The sequence below is a fragment of the Mustela lutreola genome, chromosome 12 (assembly GCF_030435805.1).
Source record: "Mustela lutreola isolate mMusLut2 chromosome 12, mMusLut2.pri, whole genome shotgun sequence".
Classification (NCBI taxonomy): domain Eukaryota; kingdom Metazoa; phylum Chordata; class Mammalia; order Carnivora; family Mustelidae; genus Mustela; species Mustela lutreola.
Window position 1 is genome coordinate 72,567,098 of NC_081301.1, and position 11,446 is coordinate 72,578,543.

Below are 11,446 nucleotides of genomic sequence, written 5' to 3' on the forward strand. Positions count from 1 at the left end.
AAGGAGCACGATGGAGTACTAGCAGCCACGGGAGAGCAAGGCTGGAATGCTGGCTCTGACCACAAATTGGTACATGGAACTTGTGTTTTTCATTAGAGTTCCTGCAGTAATGCTGGTTTCGAACATTCTGAAGGATATTCAGACATATTAAATTAAATTCTCCTTTAAAATCACTCTATGTTGGAACAACATGAATGATCAGACCGCAATCAAGAAACTTCAGGAAAAAAAAAAAAAAAAAAAAAAAACTAAGTCTAGCTTTGGCCCTTGCTTATGCTGTTGGTATGAATGTACAGCATACATTATTGGTGATTCAGTAGTTAATCTGGAATATATCTGAAAGATGCAGTATTGCCTTGATCTTTTAATTGACTACTTGGTTCAAGCTTAATATATACACTATATATAATTTGTGGATTACAGAAGCAACTCTGAGTGACCATAAGGCATGTGTATACCAAAGCACAAAGACATGAGAGTTTGTTTTATATTGTGTATAAATAAACACTTATGTAAACCATGTATTTATTTAAATACATTTATACATCCATTTGTGCAACCTAGCTACAGAACTACAGCTTGAAGTTCTGACTGGCAAAAATCAAGTATTAGCAAATCTGATTCTTATTCTGTAATCAAACCTTCACCATAAGGCAAGTCTATCATCTAGCTAGTTAGCCAGCTAGCTCTATTTCTCAAACACATACATTTACCACATACCTACACAAAATTTATACCTCAATGATGTCTCTGAGTTCCTCAATAAAGCATATGTATTTGTCAGGATAGGCTAGAGAATGTTGCAGTAACAGATGCATTTCAGTAGGTTAGGACAATTTGAGTTTATTTTTCCCTCACATAAGATACTGAAGGTGCAGACAAATCTTCCAGACAGCTGTCCTCCATAAGCTGGCTGAACAGTGCAGGTTTCTCCAGTCATGTGGCACTTCCATATTGGCACATGCATCCGGAACCATCCAGCAGAGAAGGAGTGGCCTAGAGAGTTGTTGGCCAAAGTAAGTCAACTGCCTCACATAACAACAAAGAGGTAGAGAAAAGCTATCCTTCCATATACTGAAGATATTGGTACATGATAAAAATCCTATAACATGATTAATAGAACCTGACAAATATGACTTATTTTGAATCAGCTAGTCAATCTCTATATCTTTATCTCTCTGTCTCTGTCTGTCTCTCTCTTTCTCTCACAAGCACACACAGAGACACCTGTGTGGGAATAGGAGATTTCTGGGTCACAAGTGAAGGCCACCCCTTCTTTTCTCAAAATAGACCAACCCAGATGGACTGCAGAGGCAGATGGGACATTTCTTTAACTGAAACTTTACTTTTTTTTTTTTTTTTAAGGTGTTTCACATCATACCAACATCCAGTCTTTGATAAGGAAGATTTTCAGTTCTTTTTCCTGAAAGTAAGTCGAAAAACAACAGTAACAATAACAAGGACACAAGATTCTCTTTCTGAGTAAGAGTCAGGAAGAGAAGAAGAAGAGAAAAATCCAAGCAGGACTCAGGGAATGTTTTTGTTTCAAGCCAAGAGCACTGTTGTAGACTCTGGGCTCCCTCACAAGAGACAAAGTGTGTTTTCAGCTGTGATGGGCTTTTCAGGTTCTAGAAAGGAGCAGTAAGGGAGTCCACTTACAAAAGGCTTTTTCGGCAGTGTTTCTCCCCATTAAGTCTAAGAGAGAGTGGGGCATCTGGGAGCAGAGAGGCACTCAGTCCAGGAAGGCTTGTTCATGGCATCCGAGTCCGCTGAAGACAATGTAAGAGCTGTTGTGTCAATCCAAGCCCTGCAGGATCCAGTGCCTAGCTCCCCGGCTCTAGCTTAGTCTCGGGCCACTCTGCATCCACTCATCACCTGCCTGCTGAATCTGTTCTCACCATGCCAATCTTACTCTAATTGCTGAGTGAAGAGTATCCCCTCCCAAAAAAGGGCCTTTGCATAAGAAGTGCCAAGATCACCTTTTCTTACCTCTCCCCACTTAGGTAAAAACCTGTTCATTCTTCTGACCTCAACCCAGATGCCATTTCTCAGGGAAAACTTCCTTGACAGTTGGAAACACCATGATGTGCTTTCAAGTACGATCTGCCCTTCCCTCCAACTTCTGCAATTTGTGATTATATGTGGATTGGCATAGCGGTTTGAATAATGTTGCTCTCCTACTGATCCTCTAAACTTCATGGGAATTGTATCTTTTTTTTCCTTAGCTTTGTATCTTTATTTGCTATCCCAGTGCCTTAAGTATGTTGGAACTTCAATAAATATTTGCTGAATAGATGCAGTATTATACAAATAAACGACCACAATCTCTCATATTTCTATAGCCCTATTTAGGTATCAAGCATGTTGCCTACGTTTTCTGATCTTATATTTAAAACAGACAAGTTGAGTGATGACACATGCTTTTAGGTTGTGATAAATAGGGCCTGGGGTGGATGGCGCTGCAAAGCTATGACTGTCTTTCTAGTGCTCTGACCCTGTAAAGGTTACCATACTCCCTTGGGTCCCATTCATCTTTATGTAAAATAAGCACCAGATTCAACACATATAAAGTGGTCCATATAAAGAAGAAAAAGATCAATTCCCGAGAAGAAAATGGACAAATGTATAAATAGAAAATTGCTAACAGAGAGAATATGATTAAAATATATTAAAAGACACTATTCCTTAGTGAAATGCAGGGAAGCAGGTCACAAAGGTGCTCACATTGTACTTCAGATGCCCAGAGGAAGTGTTTCTTTATTCTAAACTGTGATCTGATCTCCCTCTAACTCTTACACACTGTGCACCAGTAGAAAAAAAAAATCCACATTGTGATTTCAGAAAATTCACATTCTGAAAAAATGTACCCCAATCTAGTAACTGTAGTCTGCACTGATGTGATAATTTAAATAGTCCACCACAGTTTTGCTCAATAGCCCTGGTAGAAAGACTCATATACTTGAGTTCTACCTACTTCCCTTGTTTCTCTGAAATGTGACTTTGGGCATAAAAAGAATAGTAGTCAGTCCTTATGGTGTGGCATTAGTGGGGAGGGAGCCCTGAACCTATATGTTACGTCTGTGTGATGCCTTCTGCTCCAGTGTCCTTGTCCACCTGCTTTGTTGGACATGCTTGTCCGCTAGCTCTACAGACTTGGTCGTAGCCAATAGCCAATAGCCAATAGTCAATTACCAATAGGACTCAGGGACTGGCTCTACCTTATCTCAGCTTCCAGCGTCCCTATCTGTGTCTCCTTTACCCAGCCTCCTGCCTACTTCCACAGCTCCTTCTGGGGGGCCACGATGCTATGCCACAGTTGATCCTGTATTAAACTATTGGCTGCAAACTCAGCATCTGTGCTACAAAGGAACTGTGAGAAGCTTAGAATGGAAACCCAAAAGACAACACCTTCGGTCTCTTATGTGAAAGCCTAGGCTCAGTGAGGGGAATTTTGCTGGACTGACCCAAAAATGGTGTGGCTGGAGGCAAATATTTCGTGTTTAAGAAGGAGAAAATGCTGAAACCTGTAGAAAGAGGTGGCATTTAGACAGCCAGAATGGGCTTCTTAGAGTTGTCTGAGGAGACCCCATCTAGCATTTGCTTCTCTGTAGCACCCAGGGGGGACCCGAACGGGAATGCTTTGCGGTTGGGTGGAGGATACATCCCGAGTGGTGGTATTGAGAGCAGTTGCAAAGGACTCTGGGATGCTTGCCGGGGTGTTTCCTGTCTTTCAAAGAGATACAGATGGGCAATGAGCCTGTCAGAATAGGTCAGCGTAAAACAAAAATACAGAACCCTCCTCGAATGCTCTGGAAGGCATAAGACTTCTAAAATTAGTCCTGATAGTGTGAGGGTATAAGAGAAAACCCCTGGAATCCTCTGAAATGGAATTTCCCATCGGCCCAACGAGATGGGGTTTAGAGCATAGGACATTTGTTTAGGGATAGAAATTAAGTGTGCTATTTCTGTCACTCCAGTGTGTGAACTAAAACTGTTACTCACACATAAGAATGTAAACATATAAAGAGAGGTCAGGAAGAAGAGAAGGACTGGACGGCTTTCCAGAGCAACCTCTGCTGGGCGGTGGGGGTGGCTGGAAGAAGGAAATGGCAGCAGGGACCTTTCTGGTTTTATTCCGTATTTATTTTTACGGTTTAGGTCTTTGACCTCAAGACTCCATTCTTGCCGCTTGGGTAATAAGCACATACAATCAAAAGAGAAAGATTGAGTCAGATGGCTGTGAGTTTCCGGCAGGCCTGTCACCCTCACTGCTGTGTGACGACATCCTCCAAAGCAGCTGCAAAGGAGGGTGGCCCAGCTCCACGTGCCAGCTGCAATTTTCCATACTTCCCTTAAGTGCATCGTTTAGGAATTCACCTGTTGTGCTCCCTACTTGCCCCATAAAGTCCCCCAAGGGGAGTAATCAAAACACACAAGACACCCAGGACCTCCCCCCGTCCGCGACACACACCGGAGACTTAGGAGAGAGTCAGTTGTTCTCAGGAGGACCCCAAGCCTCGGAGCTTTTCAAACATTCCAGGTGACTCTAATAGCAGCCAAGCTCAGAACCCTAATAGACACTTCCCGGGGATCAGCCTGAACACAGCAACTCCTTATGTCCTGCTACACCCTCTGCCTCCACCCCAGTCCCTGCTCTCTCCTTCTGTCAAAATCCTCTCTCTTCTGCAAGACTCTTCCCAAACCCCACCTTCTTCAAGAAGACGTTGTCCCCTGGCTGTGACCTTTCGTTCCTAAGCACCCCCATTGGACTTTATTCATCCTGCTTGTGTGATCTTTATTTTGGCATGCTTTGCACTGTAACTAACTGGGTGTTTGCTTATGTACAAGAGTAGGAGCTCCTTGAGGCTGGTGGCCAGGGTCTATTTTTCTCTTTTGGGTCTTTCGGGAGGGGGGGTGGGGGGGAAGGGCACATAGGGACACATACATACATACACACACTAACAGTAGGGAACAGAATTACCTGAATCTTCCCAATTATTTTAGTCAAACTCCACCCACACAAACTAAAATACATAAATGTTTGTGGGACATGGAAGGATAAATGAATCATACTCATTTTCAGAAAAACACAGCTAAGTGCTTCTTCCCTGAAAAATGTATTGTGCAGAGTTAAAATCTTTGTGTATGCTAGAAGTCTGACGCCCATTGCTGGGGCAGGATGGGTGAATGGAGGGTCTTAGATTTAACAATTCTGGCTTTACTGAGATGAACTCATAAATTTAATCTCCTTAATGTCCTCTGGGAGGAAAAGTATATCCAAAATTTTAGTTTAGTCCTACAAGTACAGAGAAAGCAAGTCTCAAGGAATCTATGAGTGCCAGTTAAGTGGGAGAGGAGAGAAAAATTATCTCTATCCTTTCCAAAATATGTACTCACCTCAAACTCTGCTTCTTGGAAATGAGAGTCCTATTGGAAACATTGCTATAAAGTAGTGGTGTCCCCATGGTTCTTGTCAGGATGCAAACCTGAATTGTGCAAGCCTCTGGGTTTAGCTATCAGTTTACAGGAAACAAGGAGAGAGATAAATCCGTTAAAAGACAGGACAGGGGTGCAAGGAGCAAAATCCAGACTGGGAAAATCTGGTGAATGATCTGGGTGTGTCAACAGATAAATTGCAAAGGAGGATAAAGGAGATAGAGAGGTAAGGTAAAAGAAACTTAGGGACATTTTCAACCCACTGCAACCCATTGCCTTTATTACGGTCCTGATTCAAACAGTAAACTATAAAACAAAAAACATTTATGAAGCGACTAGGGAAATGTGAACACAGAAGGTATATTTGGTAATAGTAAAAAATTACATATTTTATCATAGTGGTATTGTAGATATAGTTATTTTATATTGTTATATATGACATGTAATACCATTATTATATGCACATATGTACACATAATGGCCTAATATATACCAATATATTAATATATAATGTATTACTTAATTACATCATTGTATGTTAATATGTGACACTATATATCTTATTATTTATACGTCATAATATATATATATATTTTTTAAAAGATTTTATTTATTTATTTTGACAGAGAGAGATCACAGTAGGAGAGAGGAAGGGAAGAGATCACAGAGAGAGAGGAAGGGAAGCAGGCCCCTGCTGAGCAGAGAGCCCAATGTGGGACTCCATCCCAGGACCCTGAGATCATGACCTGAGCCGAAGGCAGCGGCTTAACCCACTGAGCCACCCAGGCGCCCTGTCATAATATATTATTAATATAATACATAATTCTGTCGCCATAAAATGAAGGTATTTCCCATCTTATCTGCTTTACTAGTTCTTGACAAAACTATTACTGTCTTCAAGAAGAATAACATATTCTTGGGGCTCCAGGGCTGAGTTCCACAAAAGTGTTATTCACCACCCTGTGGTCCACTAGCAAATCCATTAGGTGGTCATAGGAGGCCCAGGCCAGGGAATCGGTGTTGAGTGTGTAAGTCATGCCCTTCCATTCAGACTCACCAGTGGACTGAAAGCTCACTTCCATGATGGAGAAATGCCATTCCTGTCCTCCTCTTCTAGTCCAAACTCATCTTCTGGATAGTGACAGTCCAGCACAGGGGACTTCTTACCACCATTTTTTATAACTTCAGTCACAAAACTGGGAGTGGATGTCAACTCAGTCTCTATGTCTTCAACCTTCTGTCCTTGGGAGGGCTCCTTCTCCCCAACAAATGTTGGTGAGATGCTCTTTCTAACATTTAAAGTGACGGTGATCTTTTCTCCGCAATTTTCCATACTTCCCTTAAGTTTATTGTTTAGGAATTCAACAAATCTGTCACCTTAAGTGTGCAGCATGCCACCGTCATGAGCACAGGACCCTGCACACCTCATGGGAGTCCCTGTCCCACTGAGGCAGCACCGCAGTGGAGGACCCCTGCCAGCACTAAGATGCCCTATTCTTGAAATCTTAGAGCAACAATGTGGAGATGAAATCATATAATGTCTAGGATTTGCTTCAAAATAACCCTGGGGTCAGGGAATGTGGGAGGGTATAGACAAAATGAGATGGTCCCTGACTTAATTTTTGAATGAGTACCTGGAGCTTATTATATGATTTGCTACTTATGTCATATTTTGCAAGCACATCTAAAGTAGTAATAAAAAGGTATTAAAACATATTACACTAATTTAAGTAAAAGCAAATTACTAATAATATCATATAATCATTGCATTTTTAAATAATCTGGGACCAGTTTAATGATAAGAACTGTTGAGGCTGCCCAATCTCTTGATACCTTGGAATGCATAAAGGATAAAGCATTTTCCAGCTAATAATTGGAGGGGGCAGGCACTGGAGGGAGAAATGTTGTTAATTCAAGAAAGTATTTGATTCTTGCCTTAAAATCTGATCAAAGTAGAAATCAGAGTTTCAAAAAATTTAGGCAGTCTGGAAGGGAGGTGGATGAAGTGAAGGGATAATTGGGTGATGGGCACTAAAGAGGGCACTTGATGTCATGACCACTCAGTGTTATAGGCAACTGATGAATCACTAGCATCTACTTCTGAAACTAATAAAAAAATTCTTTGACTTATGATAAAAAAACACTACAGAAAAAGGGCTGATATCCAAGATCTATAAGGAATTCCTCAAACTCAACATATGCAAAACAGATAATCACTTCAAAAAATGGGCAGAGGACATGAACAGACACTTCTCCAAAGAAGACATAAAAATGGCTAACAGACACATGAAAAAATGTTCATCATTAACCATCAGGGAGATAAAAATCAAAACCACAATGAGATACCACCTTACTCCAGTTAGAATGGCCAAAATCAACAAGACAGTAAACAACAAGTGTTGGAGAGGATGTGGAGAAAGAGGAACCCTCTTAAACTGTTGGTGGGAATGCAAGTTGGTGCAGCTGCCTTGGAAAACAGTGTGGAGATTCCTTAAGAAATTACATATAGAGCTACCCTAGGACCCTGCAATTGCACTATTGGGTATTTACCCCAAAGATACAGATGTAGTGAAAAGAAGGGCCTTCTGTACCCCAATGTTCTTAGCAGCAATGACCACCGTTGCCAAACTGTGAAAAGAACCAAGATGCTTTTCAATGGACGAATGGATAAGGAAGATGTGGTCCATACACACTATGGAGTATTATGCCTCCATCAGAAAGGATGAATACCCAACTTTTGTAGCAACATGGACAGGACTGGAGGAGATTACGGTGAGTGAAATAAGTCAAGCACAGAGAGTCAATTACCATATGGTTTCACTTACTTGGGAGCATAAGGAATAACATGGAGGACATTGGGAGATGGAGAGGAAAAGTGAGTTTGGGGAAATCGGAGAGGGAGACAAACCATAAAAGACTGTGGACTCTGAGAAACAAATTGAGGGTTTTGGAGGGGCTGGGGGCTGGGAGGTTGGGTGAGCCTGGTGGCGGGTATTATGGAGGGCACATACTGCATGGAGCACTGGGTGTGGTGCATAAAAAACGAATTCTGGAACACTGAAAAAAATATAATTTTAAAAAATAGAAAAATAAATTCTCAATTTTCATAATATTAAAACAAAAAATATATAAAGGTGGTTGGCATCAAGAAATAGGTAGTATATTGGCTGGTTATTTTGATATATTGACCTAAATACCACAAGAAACATTCTCTACTGGGAGTGGCTTTGTCTCCTGAGCATGGGCTTTCACTTTTGACATGAAAATCTGCTTTAGCTCTCTGCTTTGCCTTTGTGTTTTTGTGTGGGCATGTGTCTATGTGTTACACTGTTGTCAGTGAAAAAAAGACTTTCAAAAATAATCTTGTTATTGAAGCATAACATACACATTGTAAAGTACACAAATCTTAAGTGTGCTGCTTGATTCTTTTTTCGAAGTGAACACACCTACATAATCAGTACCCTGATCAAGAAGCAAAACATGACTAGCAGCCCTACCAAACCATCCCCTCCTTAATGTCTATCGCCCAGTTCCCCATCCCCTCCTTCTTAACCATTTTTAAGCATATAGTTCAGTGGCATGAAGTATATTCACCCCGTTGTGCAACTATCACACCATCTATCCACACAACTTTTTATTTTTTATCTTTTTTAAAGATTTTATTTATTTATTTGAGAGACAGAGAGGGCACAAGCCGGGTGAGGGGCAGAGGGAAAGGGAGAAGCAGACTCCCCACTGAGCAGGGAGCCTGATGCAACACGGAGCTCGATCCCAGGACCCAAGGATCATGGTCTGAGCTAGAGGTAGATGCCTAACTGGTGACTGACCTATTTCACTCAGCATGAGGTCCTCAGGATTCCTCCATGATGTCAGCATTTCCCTCCTTTTTTAAAGGCTGAATAATATTCTACTGAATATATATATCCCATTTTATTTATCCATTTATCTGCTGATGGTCACTGGGTTGCCTCTATCCTTTGATTCCCATGAATAATGCCCTTATGAACATAAGGGAATAAACATCAGTTTTCAATTCTTTTGGGTACATATGCAAAATTGGAATTGCTATTTTTTTTTAATAGCTGCCATACTGTTTTCCATAGAAGCTGCACCATTTTACATTCCCACCCATAGTGCACAAGTGTTCCAGTGTCTCCACATCTTCTCCAACACTTGTTATTTCCTTTTCTCCTTTTTATTTTTTTCATTTATATTAGCTATCCTAATGGATGCAAGATGGTGTCTCATTGTGGTCTTGACCAACACACTTTTGATGTTTATTGCTTAAATGTTCAGTTTGGGTTTTATTTTCTATCTGTAGATTATCTTTGGAAGGAACATGCACGTCTCCCTAAATAACGTGTAGCAGGGAATCAGCCTGAGTTGAGCTGAACATTTTATTTGTCAGAGCTTCCCGGTGAATTGATGTGATAAGTCATTTGGAAGTCTGTCTTGATGATGGCGAAGCCTCAGTTAAGGCTAAGGGCTATTCTGGTCCAATGCTGTCTGTCACTTATTTCTGCCACACACCCAATCCCTTGGACTCCTCTATCCCTTGGATCCTAAGAAAAAGTTCACATCATTACAAACTAAAAAAGTGATTTTGACTAAAATCTGTTTATGACATTGGTTTGTGTCTCCCTAAGGAATAAACATGTGCACTCGGTGAGAAAGGAAGTCGTCTGGCTCTGAGTGCATCTTCTAAAGTGGGAGCAAGCGGATTATGAGGCACAGAGAAGGTGGGCAGAGGTGGAGTGGAGTCTCTGTGCTCGCCGCCTCACGAGGAGGCGGACTGTCTTCAGAGGGGCAGTGGATTTGGTAGGAGTCACTCTTTGTGCAGCAAGTGACAGCAGTGCCTGGGGGTTGTCAAGAAACATCTGACCAGACTTGTTTGTAAGCTCATCCTAGCCACCCTGGATTATGTCAGAAATATTTTGGGGAACTTTTTATGGAGAATGAATATAGTGTGAAGGAGAGGGCTGTTTGGGTGAAATATGGACGATTTTGTTGATGTGACCTCATTTGTGCCCAGAGCTGATGTAGCATCGGGAAACTTAAGATGCATGCATGCAGGTAGAAGGTTTTGGGATCTAGTTGCTAAAAGGCGGCTAGCTGCAGCTTGCTGGGTTTAGCAGCTCTCTGAGGAAACCTGTCCCCTAGTTCTTCACACACATTCCTGAGACATAAATCACCCATATTTCTGGAGGCTTTTTCTGCCATAGTATTTCTCACTTTGTTGTACTAAAAAAACAAGAAAAAATCCTCACATTTGTATATTTTCAGGAAGTGATATCCTATGTACCTAATGGTAGAATTAGCCCCAGGATTTTGCTCTATTGAAAGACAACAAAAGAAAGCTTTGTCACTAATTACTTACAAACTTACTGTTGGTGTCATGTAGCTAGCTAGGCATTGATTGCAGCAGAAAAACAAGAACTGTGTGCAGCTATGCCCAAGTCCCAGAACAACCGACATATTATCAGTAATAATGGTAATCAAACTAGCTTACTCTTAGGCCCTTAAAATTCTTGGTTTAGATGTAATGCCTAAATACAATTTGAAATAGGCCCACTTTTAATATCCAGTGTGAATAGAGGGGTAGAGGGAAAAGTGGTGTGTGTGTGTGTGTGTGTGTGTGTGTGTGTGTGTCCAACCTATAAGAAACCTTTTTTTGTATGGGTAAAAACATGTGAACACATAATTATGTGCAAACCTTTTTATTAAGAACTTAGAATATGGATGACGATGGCATAGCTTTTGCCCTCAATGACAGAGAATCTAATTCGACACAGTGTTTATTAGAGCCGGGAGAACAGAACTTCTTAGGAACGGGGACAAAGTGTGAGTTGTAACTTGAAGTACCAGAAGGGCTAGGGCTCAGTTTTGATCAGGTCTAAGGGTCCCAGGACCAAAGGTTAAAGCAACAAGGTGGAAAAACAAAAGCTGGTTAGGTTGAGATAACCCTAGACAGCCTGAGGGAGACTTTGTGACATAAAGCTCCAGTTGCCTT

The 11,446-nt window shown here is 41.2% G+C and overlaps 1 pseudogene; it reads right to left on the reverse strand.

Annotated features, from left to right (window-relative positions):
- Window positions 1–6,304: 6,304 nt before the first annotated feature.
- LOC131813142 (complement component 1 Q subcomponent-binding protein, mitochondrial-like) lies at window positions 6,305–6,829 on the reverse strand (annotated as a pseudogene).
- Between the last annotated feature and the right edge of the window lie 4,617 nt (window positions 6,830–11,446).